Source organism: Caretta caretta, chromosome 7, assembly GCF_965140235.1.
Source record: "Caretta caretta isolate rCarCar2 chromosome 7, rCarCar1.hap1, whole genome shotgun sequence".
Taxonomy (NCBI): Eukaryota; Metazoa; Chordata; order Testudines; family Cheloniidae; genus Caretta; species Caretta caretta.
Window position 1 is genome coordinate 81,842,033 of NC_134212.1, and position 19,424 is coordinate 81,861,456.

General features: G+C 40.1%; 1 long non-coding RNA gene across 3 annotated transcripts in view; it reads right to left on the bottom strand.

Moving 5' to 3' along the window:
* LOC142072793 (uncharacterized) overlaps positions 1–19,424 on the bottom strand; it is a 171,048-nt gene that overhangs the window by 141,864 nt on the left and 9,760 nt on the right. For 2 of the 3 annotated variants that reach the window (XR_012669367.1, XR_012669368.1), the window contains exons 2-3: positions 10,896–10,946; positions 10,583–10,784 (exon numbers count right to left, since the gene is read on the bottom strand). This is a non-coding gene — a long non-coding RNA (uncharacterized LOC142072793). Of the gene's footprint in view, positions 1–7,957; positions 7,980–10,582; positions 10,785–10,895; positions 10,947–19,424 lie in introns of those variants that run through there. The other variant, XR_012669369.1, reaches the window with a different exon arrangement.

Consider the following 19,424-nt stretch of genomic DNA (forward strand, 5'->3'; position numbering starts at 1 on the left):
AGTGAATGTAATTAGCCATTGGAACAATTTCTCAAAGGATGTGATGGATTTTCTATTAAATAAAAAGTCTTTAAATCAAGATTGGATATTTTTCTAACGTATAAATTCTACTTCAACCACAAGTTATTGGCCTCAATTCAGGAATTACTTGATTTAATACTATGGCCTGTGTTTGGATTAGATGGTCACAGTCATCCCTTATAAATCTATGCATCTATGTAATGCACCACAGACCACTAAAGCTATATGGGAATCCAGAACGGATCCAGTAAATCCTGAGAATGCAAACAATTTTGACAAAAATTAGATGCAGACCAAAGCCTTCATTTACACCTTCAAATGCTTCTTTCTTCCTACAAGCTTCACCTCTATTTTTTCTCAGTGGAATGGCAGCCAGTTCACTTTCATCCATATCCCTATCTCTATCAAACACTCAGAGAATAATGACATCATAGAATCCAGGTTCAATGTAAAGAAGACATAAAGCTGAATATCATTAACATGTTGACGACACTGCATCCCAAAGCACACCACCATCTTCCTCAGTGGTTTCCTATGAATATTGAACGAGACAGGTGACAATATGGAAACAAAGAATTATACAAATGTAGGTCTGGAAGGGACCTCACCTACTCCAGCTCCCTGCACTAAGACAGGAACAAGTATAAAAGTACATAACATGAAGGACTCCACATCTGAAGGCCTTTGGGAAAGACAAGCAAATATCTATATTATAAATAATCATTTTTTCTAGATTGTAATTAATGAATTTTATAAAAAGCAATTATATTTTAACCAAGCTGCACCATCTTCTAGTTGTGCAAGGCCCTTGCATGGGTACACAGGGGGAGGAGGGCAAAAGGAGCCTTGCAAAGAGGAGGCATAATCAGTCCCTCCTCTCAGGGGACAGCAGAGACTGCTCCCTCCTATAGCTCCAAGAGGTGCAAGACACCTCAAAGGGGATGGGGAAGGAGAGAAAGAAGATGGAGCCATGGTCTCTCTACCACTTTGAACTGGCCAGAAGAGATGGCCAGGTGAAGGGATGGGATCACACTGCACCATTCTAGAGGATGCAGAGAGGGCGCATGGCTCCACCAAATCTTCCTTGACCCTCTCCACAATCTTAGAGAATGATGGACTCTGTACACTCCCCCATGTGTCTGGGAATTCTGGCAAGGGTTTTGTCTCCTGAGGTATATCTCCTCAGAGAGCTCTCCCTGAGACAACATAACTGCACCACCCCTCAGTCAGACCTGTGCCTTGATGACACAGTTGATCCTTTGTTAGCAAATGTTAAAAAGAAAGAAAGTACTAATTAATTGGTCTTCTGGTTGGAACTAATTCAAAAGGTGTCTTGAAATATCCTGGGATACAACATACTCTGCTTTCCAGAGAATCAATCAGTCTAAGATTGATGAAGGGCTGCTAAGGTCAGGTGTGCAAACACAGAACCATCTGCAAATTCTCCTGGGCTGGTACCTGCAGTGATGCAATTTTACAAGAGCAGGTGTTTGCTTTTAATTTACATCTTGTTTTTCTGCTGAAATTGTTATTTTACTGAGCAAGAGTCTTCAGTTTCTTATTAAATGTAATATATTGTATATTGTTGCTATTAAATATTTTAGTTATGTCACATAGTTTTTCATAGTTGTAATAAACAGATTTCTTAAAAATATAAACCCAGATGTAACAGAAGAGATGTTTGTGTTAAACACACAAGTCAATCACACATTTCTTCAGGAAGTTGATATCCAGAGTATTTTTCAGAGCATTGCCTCTTCACTTTCAAAAAAGAGGCATTTGTTCTGAATGGAAACAATATAAGTGGTTGCCATTTCTTCTGAATTTGCTCAACTGCAATGCTCATTATCATTAAGATTATTTATTTCTGTTAGTGCCCCCAGGAGGAAGCTTTTATGAAGAAAAATGATTGACAAAATACAGACCAGACAAAATCAAAAAGTCCAAATCTAACCCCACCCATTGTGAATTAGAAGGGTTTTGATTTCAGGGATCTGGAATCAGACAAATCCCTTTGTTTTGGGTCCAAAGCAGAAATAAAACCGCGAAGGACCTGATTTTGATTGCAGATTCAGGTCTCTGACCTTCTGTCATCTCTACCGAGGCCCTGCTGCCAGCTCTAGGTAGTCTAATATCTAGAGGCCAGATCCTTAGCTGGTGTAAATTGTTATAATTCCATTCACTTCAGCTGAGCTATGACAATTTGCAGACATTGAGGATCTTGCCTTAGATATTTAAACCACACTCGTCACCATATAATCTCTATATGAGCATGGTATCTGAGCTCCATCCAGGTTATGCTTCTCCTCACCACCCCAGAGTCATAGTTATTCCTGTCTCCTCCAACTCTCTGCGTCCCAATAATCCCCCAGGAGAAGCCACGCCTTGGATCGTGCCATGCATTTGCTTAATTTAATTTTACCTACTTCATAGTTTTATGCAGCACAATAATTATTCATAGGAAAAACAACATTTTAGTTTGATAATGTCACAAGTGAGACAGGGAAACCTGAAAAGTGTAACATCCTGCACAAGCCTATAACACAGATCATGAAGCCAAGAAAAGAAGAGGTCTGGTTTTATCAGTTAATAAGGCAAAACACCTAAAGCTCTGCCAAGAAAAAACACAATGTCCCAAAAGCTAATCTCTCGCTAAAAAAAGCTTCGAAATATCTGTGTGATATGTCAGGTTCAGGTTCCCTTTTGAAACAGATTAATGAGATTTTCTAATGCTGAAGATAACTTTTGTATCAAAACAAAATTAAAAGTTACAAAGACAAATCAACATAATGCTCATCTTTTCTTTCACTTACAGGGTCCCAATCTATAATCTAAAAATAAAAACTCAGTGAAGTCAAAGGGAGTTTTTCCTGTGTAATGACTGGTGCATAAGACAACAGCTCAAGTTCAGAACTGATGCATGCACGTGCTGTTTTGCTGTGGTTGATCATATTTAAATGCCATCACATATTTAAATGCCATCACAGCAATGCCACTGAATCCTTAAAAAAAAAAAGAAAGAAAAAGAAAGAAAGAAAAAATCAAGGGTTTGGAATAATATCTGTGTCTGAATGAAGACACCATGTTGTAAAGCCAACCTTTTACTTCAAATGACTCATCTATAAAAATTCACCTTTGTCCATCCTGTAGTAGATATTAAAGCTAAAATGTTCAAAAATGGGCTCTGATTTGGAGTTGTCTCCATTTCATGGTGACCAATTTGAAGCACCTCATCTTAACGTGTTTGAAGTTGGCCACGCAAAAAAATGAGGCACTGAAAAAAAAAAAGGGGGCCCTTTTGAAAACTTTGGCTCTCCTATTTGTGGGGCTTTCATCAGATCCTACAGGCTTTCACAATTTTATATAACTTTCAAATAACCCTTTCCAGTCTGTTCATATCAGCAGGAGGGAACAACCATTCAATCAGTGTTCTCTTTCAGACTTCTCTAATATACAAAGATATTTTCATTTTCATTATTTTTACTTTCCAAAATCTTATGAAACATACACATTTTCTGACTGTTGTACAGAAAATGTTTAGGGAATAAAATAAAAACTTTCAATTATATTTTGTTTCATATTTTTCTTTACAAACCTGAGAATGAGTTAAAGGCCAGCTCCTACAAAAAGCACTTCAGAACTCTGACTTGCAAGCTGCCCTGTCTTGGAGATGTCTCGGTAGTTAATTGAACTAATTCAATTTTTACCTGCTCTGGTGTCAACCTTAATTTTCATTCAGTTTCAATTTTGTATCCCTGGGAAGCTTCTCTCTGGTTCTGGCATGTTTCCCTGTCACTCACTGATGAACACTGAGACAAAGAAATTGTTTAGTTTCCCAGCAATATCTGCCTCATCTGTTGCTAAGCTTCCCTCACTATCCCTCATGGAGCACATGGTCTCCGTCTCAGTGACCTCTTGCTGTGTGGAGATTTGCAAAATCTGGCATTGCTTTTATTTGCAACTTCTAAAATTATCTTTTTAATTTTAGTCTTGACTTTATGTATGTTTTTCGGTTTATGCTCGCCTACACGACAAAGAACTGTAACAAAGGATTTTCATGAGCACATTAAGTAAATCAGTTAAATTGCTTATTTTATGCACTATTGGTTCTCTCTATCATCTTACATTCTTTTCTGTAGTTTAGCTTCTCCTATAGTAGTAACCATATTGATTTATGTCTCTTACTCTTTTTCAACTTTGTTTCCTTCCTATATGTCATTTCTGAGCTGTGCTCTTGCAGCAGTGCAGGTCAAGAAAGTTATGGAAGCAAAAGTGGATTTAAGCCACATATGTATCTTTTGAATTCTTGGCCTATCCAGGGACTTATTTTAAGTTATGGTGGCTTTGAATGGCCTTCTGTGGATGCTCTCATGACCCAGAATATACAGACACACCCACTCCCTGCCCAACATGCTTCAGCTGACCATAGTCATTCCATCAGCATATCCCTGTGCCAGGGACTGTATAAAGCAAGCAGCATAGGCCTGTTCCACTAGTCCTATGCCATCCTGGGAATCAGAGTTATTCCCCAGAAGCCCCCTCAACAACTATGTGGTCCCTCTGTATGAGGTGAATGAACATAAAGGAGCCACAGTGGAGCCCAAAATGGGGACCACTGCATTTCTCCCCGCTTCCTCCTCAGAGAGTCTTCCATTTAATTCAATTATCAGTTAATTAAACCCACCATTTAATTTGATCAAACCTCGGAAATTAAATCCTTTGTATTAAAAATAATATAAACTACACACTTTATTTATTTTGATTAATTGTGGTCACTTTCGGCAGGTAGTACTAGACAATTCCACCATTCAAAGTAGTTGCTTTAAAAGTAAATTGACATTTAATTAACAAAGGCCAACGGTCTGAATAAAACAAGATTCCAGGCCCAGGGAAAACCCATAAATGATGTCTAAAACAAAACATTGCAGCATTCAGACACTGTTATTGATGTTTTAAGGACACAATGCAACCTGTGATGTGCACTCTGAAGATCAAATGGATAAAATCAACCATTTAATTTTAATCAAGCTGACTGGAATGCAATTTATTCATTTCAAGAGGAAGTAGGGTGACGAGGTAGCAGGTGTGAAAAATCAGGACATGGCGAGGGGGCAATATCGGGACTGTCCTGATAATATTGGGACATCTGGTCACCCTATGAGGAAGACACATATTTTTTGTATTCCTTGCAGCACACCTTTGGGTTTTTCCTTCTGTATCCTTTCCATTTGTTTCAATTCCTAAAACTCGGTTCCAATATATTTTGCTAATATTTGCTTTACCAAGGTTTAAACACATCTATGGTTCCCTTTCCGAGGGCTCACGCACACTTGTTCTAATTTCAATCCTAATAAAGGCCTCAGTCCTACAATGTGCTGAGGTCATTCAGCACCTTGACGACTGGGCACAAGGTTATGAGCACTGTTTCCAAAATGGCTATCCACTTTTACAGTTAACAAGACTTCTTCGCTATTTAAAGTGAACAAGGACACAGACTATAAACAATTTGTTTTGGGGCTGTGCACATGAGAGAGAGAAGCCAGGCAGAATGTGGGCTAGAAAGAGTGCCTACTGAATTTGGCCTAAAGATCAATTTCCATTTTTTGCTGACCAAAAATCTGTAATGTATTAAACAATTCTTGGTAGTTAATTAGCATCGCCAAGTCAACAACATAATATTTCATGGAAAATAAAGTTTGTTGTTCAGAAAATATGTGCTCTTATTCTTGCCCTTCTCAGCAGCCTGGTTTGTTTCACATATGGTTGGTTGCATGTTTAATTAGTGACTTTCTGTAAGTGTCTGCAATTAGCACAGTGATGATTAATAAAATAACCCCTTTAAAGCTCCATTTAGCCAGCAGAACTGCACAATCAGGTATAATTAATTCATCATTAATAAATCATGGCTGATTAACTAATCTGTTGATTACAAACACATTACTGCACAGCGTCCCACCTGAGCTCTGGTGATTTTTCTATACTAAACAGAAATGGAGACTAAGAAGAAATAAACTACAAAAAATCTGCATTAAACAGCAAGTATATTGGTTTGGTCAGGAAGATTTAGATAGGAGACATATTAAAAAGTTACTGGGCTTTGTTGATTATTAGCCCCCTTGGGAAAGAAAACCGTACTATCTATTTGTTAAATCTGGACAGGTGAACAATAACTGCTTCTTTAATGCAGCTACATTCTTATGGAGTTTTTCTAACAGTATTTCATAGTTAGATTATGAGCCACATCCACTCCTGAGTAAGCCTGCCTAAAGTGGGGAGCATAACAGACAAGGCAAGGTATAACTACTGCTCCACCAGGGGGCCTTGAGCCAGCAGTGCACCGCAAAAGTGGACAAGTCCATTCCAGGAATAAGCAGGGCCAGCCTGGCTGTGAAACATGCTCTTTCAGCATTGTCCCAGGGCTAGTTCTATTACCGTCCACTGGTTTGGGGTTCCAGTATTGATAATCCCAAATGTTCAAAATCATGAATCAGGCCCTAAAGAGTCATGAGATTGGCTTAAGAATGACGAGATTTATTTTTTTAATTGGAGGTTCTTTATGTTTGTCTTCTGGCTTTTGAGACTTTAGGGCACACTCTGTTCTCATTTTCAAGATTTTCTCTGCAAGCATGTGGACCAGAAATTTACTTTTTTAACCATAAAATGAGACTCTCTCATAATCACTTGTCTCCAACAGCACTAGAGCTTTAAGTAAAACATCAGATATTGAGAGTCTTGTGATAAAATCAAAAGTGGAGTTTACCCTCCAACACAGCTAATCCCACATACAAAACGGGTGCAAATTGCTCTCATATGACCACACAAGGTGACTTGGGACTGATGCCTTTGAATTACACCAGGTTTACCACAAGCTAAAGAGAAAAGGAAGGACTTAAAGCAAGGTTTAGAAAAAAATAAGTAATTTGTAAAAAGGAGGAGAGAGTTCTAGATAAATAGGGCAGCACAACTGATGAGCTGAAAGGAGACCAAGAATGGGTCAAAATAAAAACCCAGGTGAGTAATCTACATGAGGTAAGACAGAGTGTGGTCCATGGAGGACACTGCAGGGTGAACTTTTTAGCCAGTCTCTAAAACATTCAGTAAAAATAATTATAGTGTAGGCAAGAGTGTTTCTCCCAGGTATCAGCCAGATTTATCCAACATATCATTTTGCTAATCACTTTTCTAAGTCTTTCTCTAAAACTTTACTCAATTTTCAAATCAAGACTTAACATTATGGGCCTCTACAATACATTTTTGTAAAGCATAGTTCATAAAAAGAACCAAAATATATTTAAATATCCATTTACAGATTTCAGATGCTAATAAGTTATTTAATGTTACAGGTATAATTTGTAGGTTACAGGTGTGGAATAGAAGGGGATAAAAGAAGAACAACTGTCACAGTTGAGAGAAAATGACTGAGCAAGGGGAGAAGAATTTGCTTATTTTATTAGAGACAGAGTTTTAAAAGACATCCAAGGCTTTTAAGATGGGATTTGAAAAAAAAAAATTAAAGATGGCATAAGCTGGGAGCAGGAACACAAAAAGGCTGTACCTGGACAGTGCAAAAGAATGATCTACACCTGTGAAGAGGCAAGGAATGAGGACAAAGACATCTGCAGTTGGAGAAACACAGGGAATGAACTGCTCAGTTCAGAGAGAGAGAGTGAGGTGAAGAGAAAAAGTCTACACAGGATCTTGAAAACAGGGATTTCTGAAATAGACAGGAGAGAAGTGAGAGTTTCTTAAGATGGTGGTGATTTACCGTTTAAGACTAAGAGATAATTACACACAATTTGAACAAATTGAAGCTTGGAATGATGGAGCCATTAGTGCCGATTCTCTTCAGAATGTCAAATTTGCTATTAATACAATAACTATCTGACCACCACCATCAACCCTTCCATCATTCTGTAGTGAAATCTTCTCTTCTCCTCCACAGGGAGAAGACTAAAAAGCTAAAATGAAAACAAGAGTCCACAAATTAATATCTATATTTCCAATTTTCCATTATTTTAAAAATAAACTTAGTGTTCTTGAAAGGATCTGAAAACTACAGAACAGGTGCAGCACCAGTACAAATATCGCCTCACCAATGAGCCTTACATGTGGAAAGACAGATCAAGTTCTGTTCCAGTTTAGCCCCTTTCTACTGAGACTGACAACAAGACAGCCAGTTAGTACAAATTATGAATAGTGGGTTTTGTGATGTAGCCGGTGAACAACAGAACTGAGACCACTATTTCTGAGGTTTTCAGGCCAAAATGACAGATAAAACTAATTCCTAATGTCTTGTCTAAGTAGGCCGCAACTTTATTAAGTAAAATATCTGGGATTTATGCACCAATAACTCATCCAGTGCAGATCTTCTCTCCTTTGTAATCTGGTAGAGGGCTGCCATCAACCTTCCACTCTGTTAACCTGGTCCCAGCACCATTACTGAGACCCTGTAACCGTGCCTCAGTGGGTCGGTCACAAATGAGGATGCCAAATTCAGGATGAACTACTGAGGAATAGGGCATATACACCCCAAGACTGGTGGCTAATCCCCCATAGGATATACCAAACCAGCAACAAAAGTAAACTTCTGTTTCACCACACTGGCTAACAAGAAGTCATAAAAGCAGTTTCCTTGGGCATTCCAGTCCTTGTATTACCACCGAAAACACTGGATTTAAAGGTGAGTGGTTCTTTACAACCAGTCTATCAAATAAACGGTTCTTCTGATCCCAAAGGACCAAACCACACACCCAGGTTAATACATAACTTAGATCTTACCCAAAAAATCACGCGGTTGCCAATCCTTTAGTATCTAAAATCTAAAGGTTTATTTATAAAAAGAAAGAAAGGAAGGTGAGAGTTAAAATTGGTTAAAGGAATCAAATACATAAATTGAAAAGTTCTTGGTTCAGGCTCGTAGCAGTGATGGGATAAACTGCTGGCTTAAATCATGTCTCTGGCTGCTTCCAAATCATTGGAAGGACCTCAGTTCATTAGTTAGAATGCTCCCATTAATATAAGTTTATAGTCCAGAGGCTGGAGCAGGATAGAAGTAAAATGGAAGAGTTTCCAGGGCCTTTTATAGTTTCTGCCATGTGGAGGGAATCCCATTGTTCTTACTGTGGAAAATTACAGCAACAAGATGGAGTTTGGAGTCACATGGGCAAATCACACGTCCATGCATTTCGCCTTGTCACAGCAGGAAATTCTATTGAGTGTAGACAGGTGTCTCCCATGATCCATTGTCAGTTAAATGTTCTTTTGATGGGCCACTCAATGTAAATAGTCTCTCCAAGATGTGCCGGCTAATTACCTTGTGGGTGTTACCCCAGGAACAAATATTTGAAATCCAGGTATAGAGCCAATACTTATAAACTTCAAATACAAAAATGATACATGCATACCTATAGCATAATCAGAACCAGCAAATCATAACCTTTTCATAGACACCTCACTTGACAACCTTTGTATAAGATTTGCTGCAAATATATAACAGTGGTTGCAACAATTATCTATATGATCATATTTTAATCAGATAACATCACAGATCCCACCACCCTCTCCTCATATGAAGGGTAAGAAGACAGGGAAGAGGGATTGTCTCCACTTTCTACCAGACATTAGGATCCTCAGCCTTATTCCCTACCTTCTTTAGGAGTTGCCTTCTCCTAAGCAACTTCCAATTCTAGTTTATCGGGGAACTGAACTGTCTATTGAATGATGATGCCACAACATGGATTTTTACAATTTAACCTATTCACTGAGTCCCTAAGCTGCTGATAGAAAAAGGTGAAAAAAGCCCCCACAGTGGTCAGGCGAATTCCTTCCTGCCTCCAAAAGGAAGCCTAGTATAATATCTACAGCCAAGTCCAAAAACCCTTAACAGACAGCCAGGAGGCGCAAGCTCCAGAAACAAAAGTTGCTGACACTCTCAGCAGAAAGCTCAGATCTAGGCACTCACAGTTCAAACACCACAGCAAACACTGAATGCTATACTGGGACACGAGGAAGGAGGTGGTTTCTTTCAGATATATATAAACAACACAAGGAACGCATTTCAATACATTTATTAAATATACTATTAAGCTAAAATAACGGACAGGAGACACTAAACAGTGGGCAAACATACACATCGCAGAGTATGTAGCTGCATATTGTATCATAATTTGGACTATAATAAGGATAAGTTTCTGAATAGATTAATAGCTGCACTACGTTACTAATCATAGAATATCAGGGTTGGAAGGGACCTCAGGAGGTCATCTAGTCCAACCCCCTGCTCAAAGCAGGACCAATCCCCAATTTTTGCACCAGATCTCTAAATTGCCCCCTCAAGGATTGAGCTCACAACCCTGGGTTTAGCAGGCCAATGCTCAAACCACTGAGCTATCCCTCCCCACATTAAAATGATGAAAAAGATTCTGTGCAAATGAAACACCCATGGGTACCTGCCTTCCTTTACAATAATGGCTGGACCCCTCCCACTCAGAGAGCCATAGACACCCTCCCCCAACTGGGCACCCCACACAGCACAGGCAGAACATGGCCAGTTGCTCCCTACCTGAGGCACGGGGGCAGTGTGCCCCTGCTGGCTGGGGCTCCCACCAGGAGCCTCCTCACTGCTTGGCCTCCTCCTGCAGATCATGCGCTGGCTGTTCAGCTCCAGGATCTGGGTGGTGATGCCCTTGACGTGCAGCAGGTCATCCAGTGAGTTGAAGCCCTTCAGCTCCTCTCTCTTGCGCACGATGATATGGCTGGGACTACTTTCATGAGTAAGACAAATAGGATGGGTCTTTTACTGTGATGGCTTGTATGCTGCTTATATATCCATTTTTCAAAAGTGGATAATTTTGCAAGAGAATAGCTCTTCTTACCATGCATTTCTTTTCTCCTCAGCTGTTGTGACCAGTAGCTATGGGCAAATCCTTTAAAAAAAAAAAATACACTATAACACTGCATTAAAGGCACCAATCACAGTTTAAAATATACACAAATAGTAAACATAAAAGAACTAGGCTTATTGTGTTTAGAGTCAAAGCATTTAAGAGTCTAGGGAGGAGTTAAACTAACACAGTTATTAGTTACAGCTTAATTATTATTAATAACAACAGTAAGATTTTTGGATCTAACTTAAGTCCTTACTCAGGAAAAACTCCCTTTGGTTTCAACGGGAGCTTTGCCTAAGTAAGAACCTTCCAGATTAGCTACCACAGTAGTAATAAATAATATTTAAAAACCTTTGACCAAAAGGTTTTAAAATAAACAAAACAAATAAAATATATCATAACAACAGAACAAAATATTAGATAGCCAAACAAACAAAATGATGTTGTTCAAGAGGAGTCATACAGTATGATTAAGAAAAACATTTTTTGGAAATAGGCTTTTAGATGCGTTTTAAAAAGGACAAGCTGGACTGATGTGGATATCCAGTGGGGGAGAGAGGGTTTAATATCCTCAGAGCTGCAAAAATTTAACTGACTGCAAACCTTGGGCATGATGGCACTAATGGTATGTCTACACTGCAATCAGAGGCGTGACTGCAGCATGTGAACACATACCCAAGGTAGCTTTGATATAGCTAGCTCAAACAACAATTGCAGTGAAGCTTCGGCAGCAAGGGCAGCAACATTGGCTAGCTGCTCAAGTACAAACCCAGGATCCTGGGTGGGCTCATACGCTCATGCTACTGCAGTGTCACTACAGTTCTGGTGGGTCACTGGATCATTACTGGCTCAGTGGGAAGAATACTACCTAGTAAGTCACTAAAACTATTTTCTACACCTCCTGGGTTTTACTGGGGATGTCATCAATTCAAGTACTGACCAAACTTGATCCTGTTCAGTTTGTAAGATCCAACAAGATCACAGCCCAAGGTCATACAACTGTGGAATATAGGAGCGAAGGGTTTTTTTTATTTCCACGTGTTTTTCAAAGACAAGAATAAAAAAAGACCACTATGTGAGGGGAAGGTGGGTAAATCAACAAAGTTTATATGTTACTACAAGAACAGCAGCACAGAAAGTGCACAGAGATAGACAAGGAATCATAGAACATAGAAGATTAGGTTTGGAAGAGACCTCAGGAGGTCATCTAGTCCAACCCCCTGCTCAAAGCAGGACCAACACCAACTAAATCATCCCAGCCAGGGCTTTGTCAAGCCGAGGCTTAAAAACCTCTAAGGATGGAGATTCCACCACCTCCTTAGGTAACCCATTCCAGTGCTTCACCACCCTCCTACTGAAATAGTGTTTCCTAATATCCAACCTAGACTTCCCCCACTGCAACTTGAGACCATAGCTCCTTGTTCTGGAGCTTCATGTCAGGAGAATAGTGAATGTTTTGAATATTCTTATCATCTACAGCTTCCTGGTGAACAAACTGTTAGATAAAACAAAAAGACTAGTTAAGGATCATTACATTATATGATTTTTTTCTACCATTTTACTAAAGGTGAATTCACCTGCTAGCAGTGGACTTAGGCAAGGCCTTCATGCAGCTCCAGCGTACATAAATGCAATGAAGGTGTAGGCAAAAAGCAGCTGCATTGAGGCCCTCAGCATCCAGACAGATGGAAGAACATAGAGGGTTATGCTACATGTCAGCATGGAAGGGAGCACTGGAATGGAACAAGATAAAGGATAATATCTGTTCTTACATGGATACAATGGATAGAAAGGTGACACAGAAAGGCTACTATTTCAGGAAGTAGAGCTGGAGTAGAAATCACAGAGGAACTGCTGCACAGAAAAGTCTACCACCAGATTGGAGGACAAAGTTTCTTGAACTCCTGAACTCAGATTTGTGCAGGAGAATTTCACCTTTAACTTGTTACAATATTTATAGCCATTACAAAAGTGATTTGATATGTAGACTGAAATATTACCTTTACTAACTCGTCCGCTTCCTGAAACTCCTAGATTAAAAAATTGTAAGCAATACATACATTTTTCTTAAAAGCAATTTATAAATATAATTTTGTCTGACTTGTGGATAGGTTGAGTATGGGGTAAGTCCAAAACAGTATTATCTTCTGCTTGTCTGGCCTTAATTTCCTACTCAGAGTTACAAAAGTGGGAGATGTATTCATGCTTTCTAGAGAAGGAACATTGCAACATTTTGTTGCATTTAATTATCAAAAGCAAGAAGCTGAAGCAATAAGAAGAGAATCTGTGGCTTATGTAAGTCACTTACTGGCATATTCAAATAGGTAAGAGTTATTACATTTTCAGCAGAATATCTAAACTAGAGTTGTACTTTAAAAGATCTTGGGTCAAGTCAGACAGTGCTTATTCAAGCAAAACTCACATGTTGCTAAAGTTAATGGGTATACCAGATATCAGTCAATGGGGCCCCAACCTCTGTAGGGATTTCCTCTTGGCCTAAGAGGGGAAATAACTGGAGAAACTCTCTCCCTTCAGTAGCTGCCCCAGTCCAGTTTCGCATGTTTGGCTCCCTTCACTAATGAAAGTAATGGGGGAGGTTATGGGTATCTGAATATGGACTTCAAGATTTGGTCCTATTTATAACAGGCAGACAATAATTTAAGGTGCAGTTGTAGCCGGCTCAGTCCCAGGATATTAGAGAGATATGGTGGTGCTTTTATTGGACCAACTTCTGTTGGTGAGAGAGACAAGCTTTCGAACTATGCAGAGCTCTACTTCAGGTCTACAAAAGGTACTCTCAGCAGCACAGCTAATGCAAGGTGGAACGCATTGTTTAGCATAAGTAATTAGCACATATTCTAAGGAACCATTCAAGGCAGCTGGTGGCTACCTGGTGGCTGAATTTTGTGACTTTGTCCTCACCCACAACTATTTCACCTTTGGGGACATTTTACACCTTCAAGTCAGTGGCACTGCTATGGGTACGTGCATGGCCCCACAGTATGCCAACATTTTTATGGCTGACTTAGAACAATGTTTCTTCAGCTCTTGTCCCCTAAAATCCCTACTCTACTTGTGCTACACTGATGATATCTTCAACATCTGGACCCATGGGAAAGAGGCCCTTGAGGAATTCCACCAGGATTTCAACAATTTCCACCCCACCATCAACCTCAGCCTGGACCAGTCCACACAAGAGATCCACTTCCTTGACACTAAAGTGCAAATAAGTGATGGTCACATAAACACCACCCTATACCGGAAACCTACTGACCGCTATTCCTACCTACATGCCTCCAGCTTTCATCCAGACTACACAATCTATTGTTTACAACAGTGGCTCCCAAACTGGTTCTGCCATACTAGCCGCCGCTTTCAGCAGCTCCCATTGGCCTGGAGCAGTGAACCGCGACCACTGGGAGCCGCGATCGGCCGAACCTGCGGACGCGGCAGGTAAACAAACAGGCCCGGCCTGCCGGTGGCTTTCCCTGCGCAAGTGGCGGAACAAGTTTGGGAACCACTGGTCTACAGCCAAGCTCTAAGATACAACTGTATTTGCTCCCATCCCTCAGACAGAGGCAAACACCAACAGGATCTCTATCAAGCGTTCTTAAAACTACAGTACCCACCTGCTGAAGTGAAGAAACAAATTGACAGAGCCAGAAGAGTTCCCAGAAGTCACCTACTACAGGACAGGCCCAACAAAGAAAGTAACAGAATGCCACTAGCCGTCACCTTCAGCCCCCAACTAAAACCTCTCCAGTGCATCATCAAGAATCTATCCTAAAGGACGATCCCTCACTCTCACAGATCTTGGGAGATAGGACAGTCCTTGCTTACAGACAGCCCCCCACCTGAAGCAAATACTCACCAGCAACTACACACCATACAACAAAAACACTAACCCAGGAACCTATGCCTGAAACAAACCCCGTTGCCAACTCTGTCCACATATCTGTTCAAGGGACACCATCATAGGACCTAACCACATCAGCCGCACCATCAGGGGCTCATTCACCTGCACTTCCACCAATGTGATATATGGCATCATGTGCCAGCAATGCCCCTCTGCCATGTACATTGGCCAAACCGGACAGTCTCTAAGCAAAAGAATACATGGATATAAATCAAGTCAAGAATTATAACATTCAAAAACCAGTCAGAAAACACTTCAATCTCCCTGGACACTCAATAACAGACTTAAAAGTGGCAATTCTTCAACAAAAAAAAAATCTTCAAAAACAGACTCCAACGAGAAACTGCAGAACTGGAATTAATTTGCAAACTGGACACCATCAAATTAGGCCTGAATAAAGACTGGGAGTGGATGGGTCACTACAAAAAATAATTTCCTCCTACTGTTACTCACACCTTCTTGTCAACCGTTTGAAATGGGCCACCCTGATTACATTAGGCTCATTACCACTACAAAAGTGATTTTTCCTCACTTGGCATTCTACCGTTGAGACTAGCTCACTTCCACTTTAATTGAATTGTCTCGTTAGCACTGACCCCCCTCCCCCCACACACACGGTAAGAAAAGGAGTACTTGTGGCACCTTAGAGACTAACCAATTTATTTGAGCATGAGCTTTCGTGAGCTCACGAAAGCTCATGCTCAAATAAATTGGTTAGTCTCTAAGGTGCCACAAGTACTCCTTTTCTTTTTGCGAATACAGACTAACACGGCTGTTACTCTGAAACACACGGTAAGGCAACTCCCTTTTCATATACTCTGTATACTGCCTACTATATTTTCCAGTCCATGCATCTGATAAGTGGGTTTTAGCCCATGAAAGCTTATGCCCAAAGAAATGTGTTAGTTTCTAAGGTGCCACAAGTACTCCTTGTTGTTTTTGCATTCAAAACTGTGTGGTTGAGAGCAGGGTGAGATGGAGTTTAGCTATGTCAGGACTGTAGACAGACAGTCATCCAAGCCTTTTATTTAATAAAAGCAAAAAACAAACAAACCTACTTAAGTGAGACTGATGATGGATGATCCCAGGAAGCAAACTAAAGCAGACCAGAACTGGAACCCAGCTACAAGTCATCCCTGCTGTGCTAGTATTTTGTTCCTGCAGATGGAACTGTGTGGTTGAGAGCAGGGTGAGATGGAGTTTAGCAATGACAGGACTGTAGACAGACAAGCAGGTCATTATGCAGGAAGCCTGTTTGGATGGTGCCCTTAGTAGAAAATACCACCATAGGGCTCATATTGGGAAAGACAGTTACACTATGTCCCTTCCTCCCCCAAACAGCAATACTGTATCCCCACAAACAGTGGTAATATCTTCTCCCCACTACCTTTGTGCTCCAAGCTTTTCTTAACTGCCAGCAAAGAGAAGTGCGATGTAGCATGCCACTCCATATGTGAGCACAGAAGGGTCCCAAAATACTACAGAATACAGTAAAGTTACTATAATTTATTTATTTTTGAGGGGGAGGCCTTATTACTATAGAATACTGTACTATTCTTGTATCAGTTGTGACAGGGTTGGGCCAGATGGCTACAGGAGAGTAATAGAAGGCAGATATATTAGCCCCAGGTTAAGTAGGTCCCTTTTCCCTGGGTAAAGTAACAGGGAAGGTTCCAGAACAACCAGGAACCTTCTGGAAACAATTAAGATAGACAGGCTGATTAGAATACCTGCAGCCAATCAAGAAGCTGCTAGAATCAATTAAGGCAGGTTAATCAGAGCACCTGGGTTTAAAAAGGAGCTCACTTCAGTTTGTGGTGTGTGTGTGAGGAGCTGGGAGCAAGAGGCACTAGGAGCTCAGAGTGAGAACGCGGACTGTTGGAGGACTGAGGTGTACAAGCATTATCGAACACCAGGAGGAAGGTCCTATGGTGATAATAAAGAAGATGTTGGGAGGAGGCCATGGGGAAGTAGCCCAGGGAGTTGTAGCTGTCGCACAGCTGTCCCAAAAGGCACTCTAGACAGCTGCATTCCACAGGCCCTAGGCTGGAACCCGGAGTAGAGGGCGGGCCCGAGTTTCCCCCAAACCTCCCAACTCCTGGTCAGACACAGGAGGAGTTCACCTGGACTATAGGTTCAGAAAAAAAAAGTCAAGCTGAGGGCTGCCTGAAGCTCAAAGGCAAGCAAATCTGCCAATACGCGCAAGACCCACCAAGGTAGAGGAAGAACTTTGTCACACAGTGCCCCACGAATGGGATTGACTACAGCTGTTCCTCCTCCAAAAACACATCCTGTTGTCCAAGAACCCTCATGGGTGGGCTCCATGTTTCTGGAGGTAGACGTAGTCTACATAAAGTTCAGATCTGTGGTATACTATTGACCCCCCGCCCAACACACGCAGCGTTCTGTCTTGCTCTCAGCTGCAACCCCAGTGCCTGTAAACCATCTTCAGGACCTACCACCATTCTTCAGACCATTTAATTGTGATCCACTCTTGGTAATGTCATCAGAGTCACCAACTGAGGCTCTGACCCACTATCTATTAAAGTAAATTTAATTATGTAATATTAACTTGTATTTATCATACATTTAAAGGATATGCAAAATCTAAATCTGGAGGGCTTCTGATTTTTGGTTTTAACCGATAAACACAGATTTAAAAAACCTGATACAATTTGTGTTTATACAATAAGTGCTGGAAAAAAACACTAAAAATAGTTACTTGTATCTAAGGGCTTGTCTATACAGAGCAATGTTGTCGTCTACAGTGGTGTGATTTCTGAAGTGTACTGAAGCACTGTGCATTAATTGGTCCACCCTGCTTAAAGTTTCCCCAATGCACTTTAACATAGTGCTGTTTGAAAAAGAACCACATTAAAGCGCACCAGGGAACATTACAAAGTGATTACTCATTACAGTATATACAAAGAGAAACCAGTAGAAAAAACAAACTTCAATTTGTGAACATCTACATAAAACTCAAAAATGCCTACAAAGAATTCCTCACAAACGAAATTAATAAACAGATAAAAACAGAAGTCCTAAATATATAAAATACACTTAATGAATCTATTTTGACACTTGATGGCAGTATTATAACCCACTTAGTACTAGGATATATGTGGATATGAGATAATGGGATATAATACAATCAGACATTGCAGTTCAACTGGAGGCAAACAAACAGTCATGATCTACTGAACAACCATGTTCTATTCCTAGATCTGTCACTGACTCACATTGAGCCTTGTGCAAGTAATAACTTCTCTATGCGTCTGTTTCTCTACTTGTGTAATAAGAATAATTACACTTTCCTCCTACATATCTCAGATGAAGATTTATTAATCTTTGCACAATGCCTTAAGGATATGTGTTTGCTATATATTTTATATACTACGTATAAAGTGCTAAATATTACGTTACCTAGGTTGCTAGTTAGTATATTGTCTTTATGTAATTCATCTAAAACACAACAGATCAACAAAGAGTGAATTCACCTTCTTCAAAAATCTATGTACAGGACACTTTTTCCTCTTTCAAATATATGACACCGTCACATCTCGAAGATTTTTGCTTTATTGTCTTACAGGCTCATAAATTTGAACCATTAAAATATGGAGAAAGAAATTCTCCTTGTTATGCGGCAAGTAATTTTTTTAGGAAAACATAGATTTACTTTTGGTAAACTCATCTGTAGAGTGCAGTTTCCAAGAGGTTCATTACTGTTGCAATTTTTTGGTGTGAATCTTCATGCAATTCTTAAAATTGAAACAATGAAAAAAATTCAATAGGAGGCCAGCAAATACAGCATCAGACTTTTCAGTAACTTAACTAAACCATCTCATTTTCTGTTATAATAAAGATAAAGTGATTTATCCATTTACTAGAAAAGATATTATTATGCTTTATATATTTTTTCTTTTGCACAATGAGTGATAAATAGCTGTCTGTCTCATTATCTTACCTATCTATTGATTAAGGGGGAGAAAATGGGATCATTCAAAAATGTACCACCCTGAAACTCAATCCCATTCATGAATGCAAGCCTTTCTCAAGGCTGGCATTATAGTTCAGACAGGCTCTATTCAAATATCATGTGTAATTCCTAGGGCACCTTTTACTGCAGGCAACCACCAAAATGGAAGAAATCTGAAAAGAGTGACACCTGATACCAGTCAGAGAGACTGCCAGACCTGCCCGACCTTTCAACAGGCTGCTCTAACTTTCACTGGGGGTCCAAGCCAGTGCAAATTGACCCCATGATATCGGAGTTGCAAAGGTAGTTTAAAGCCACATTCACGCATTTCCAGTGTCGGTCCCACAGTCTTACAAGGGTCACACCTTGACCAGACTGGAGGATCTGGTCTTTAAAGTACTGGGACTTCAGTAAATCAGTGAATCTTCCAAAACTCACTCATTGTTACTGCTGATGGATTGAAGTTTGCCAATCTGCTAACTCCAATTATCTTCCTCGATTACTTGCAGCCAGTGATTCCAAATTACAGACGTAAAATAATGATTGCTTAATAACATATCTTTCTTGAACAACTGATCCTCCGTAACTTACAACATGCTATCTCTTTATTTCTCCAGGGGAACAG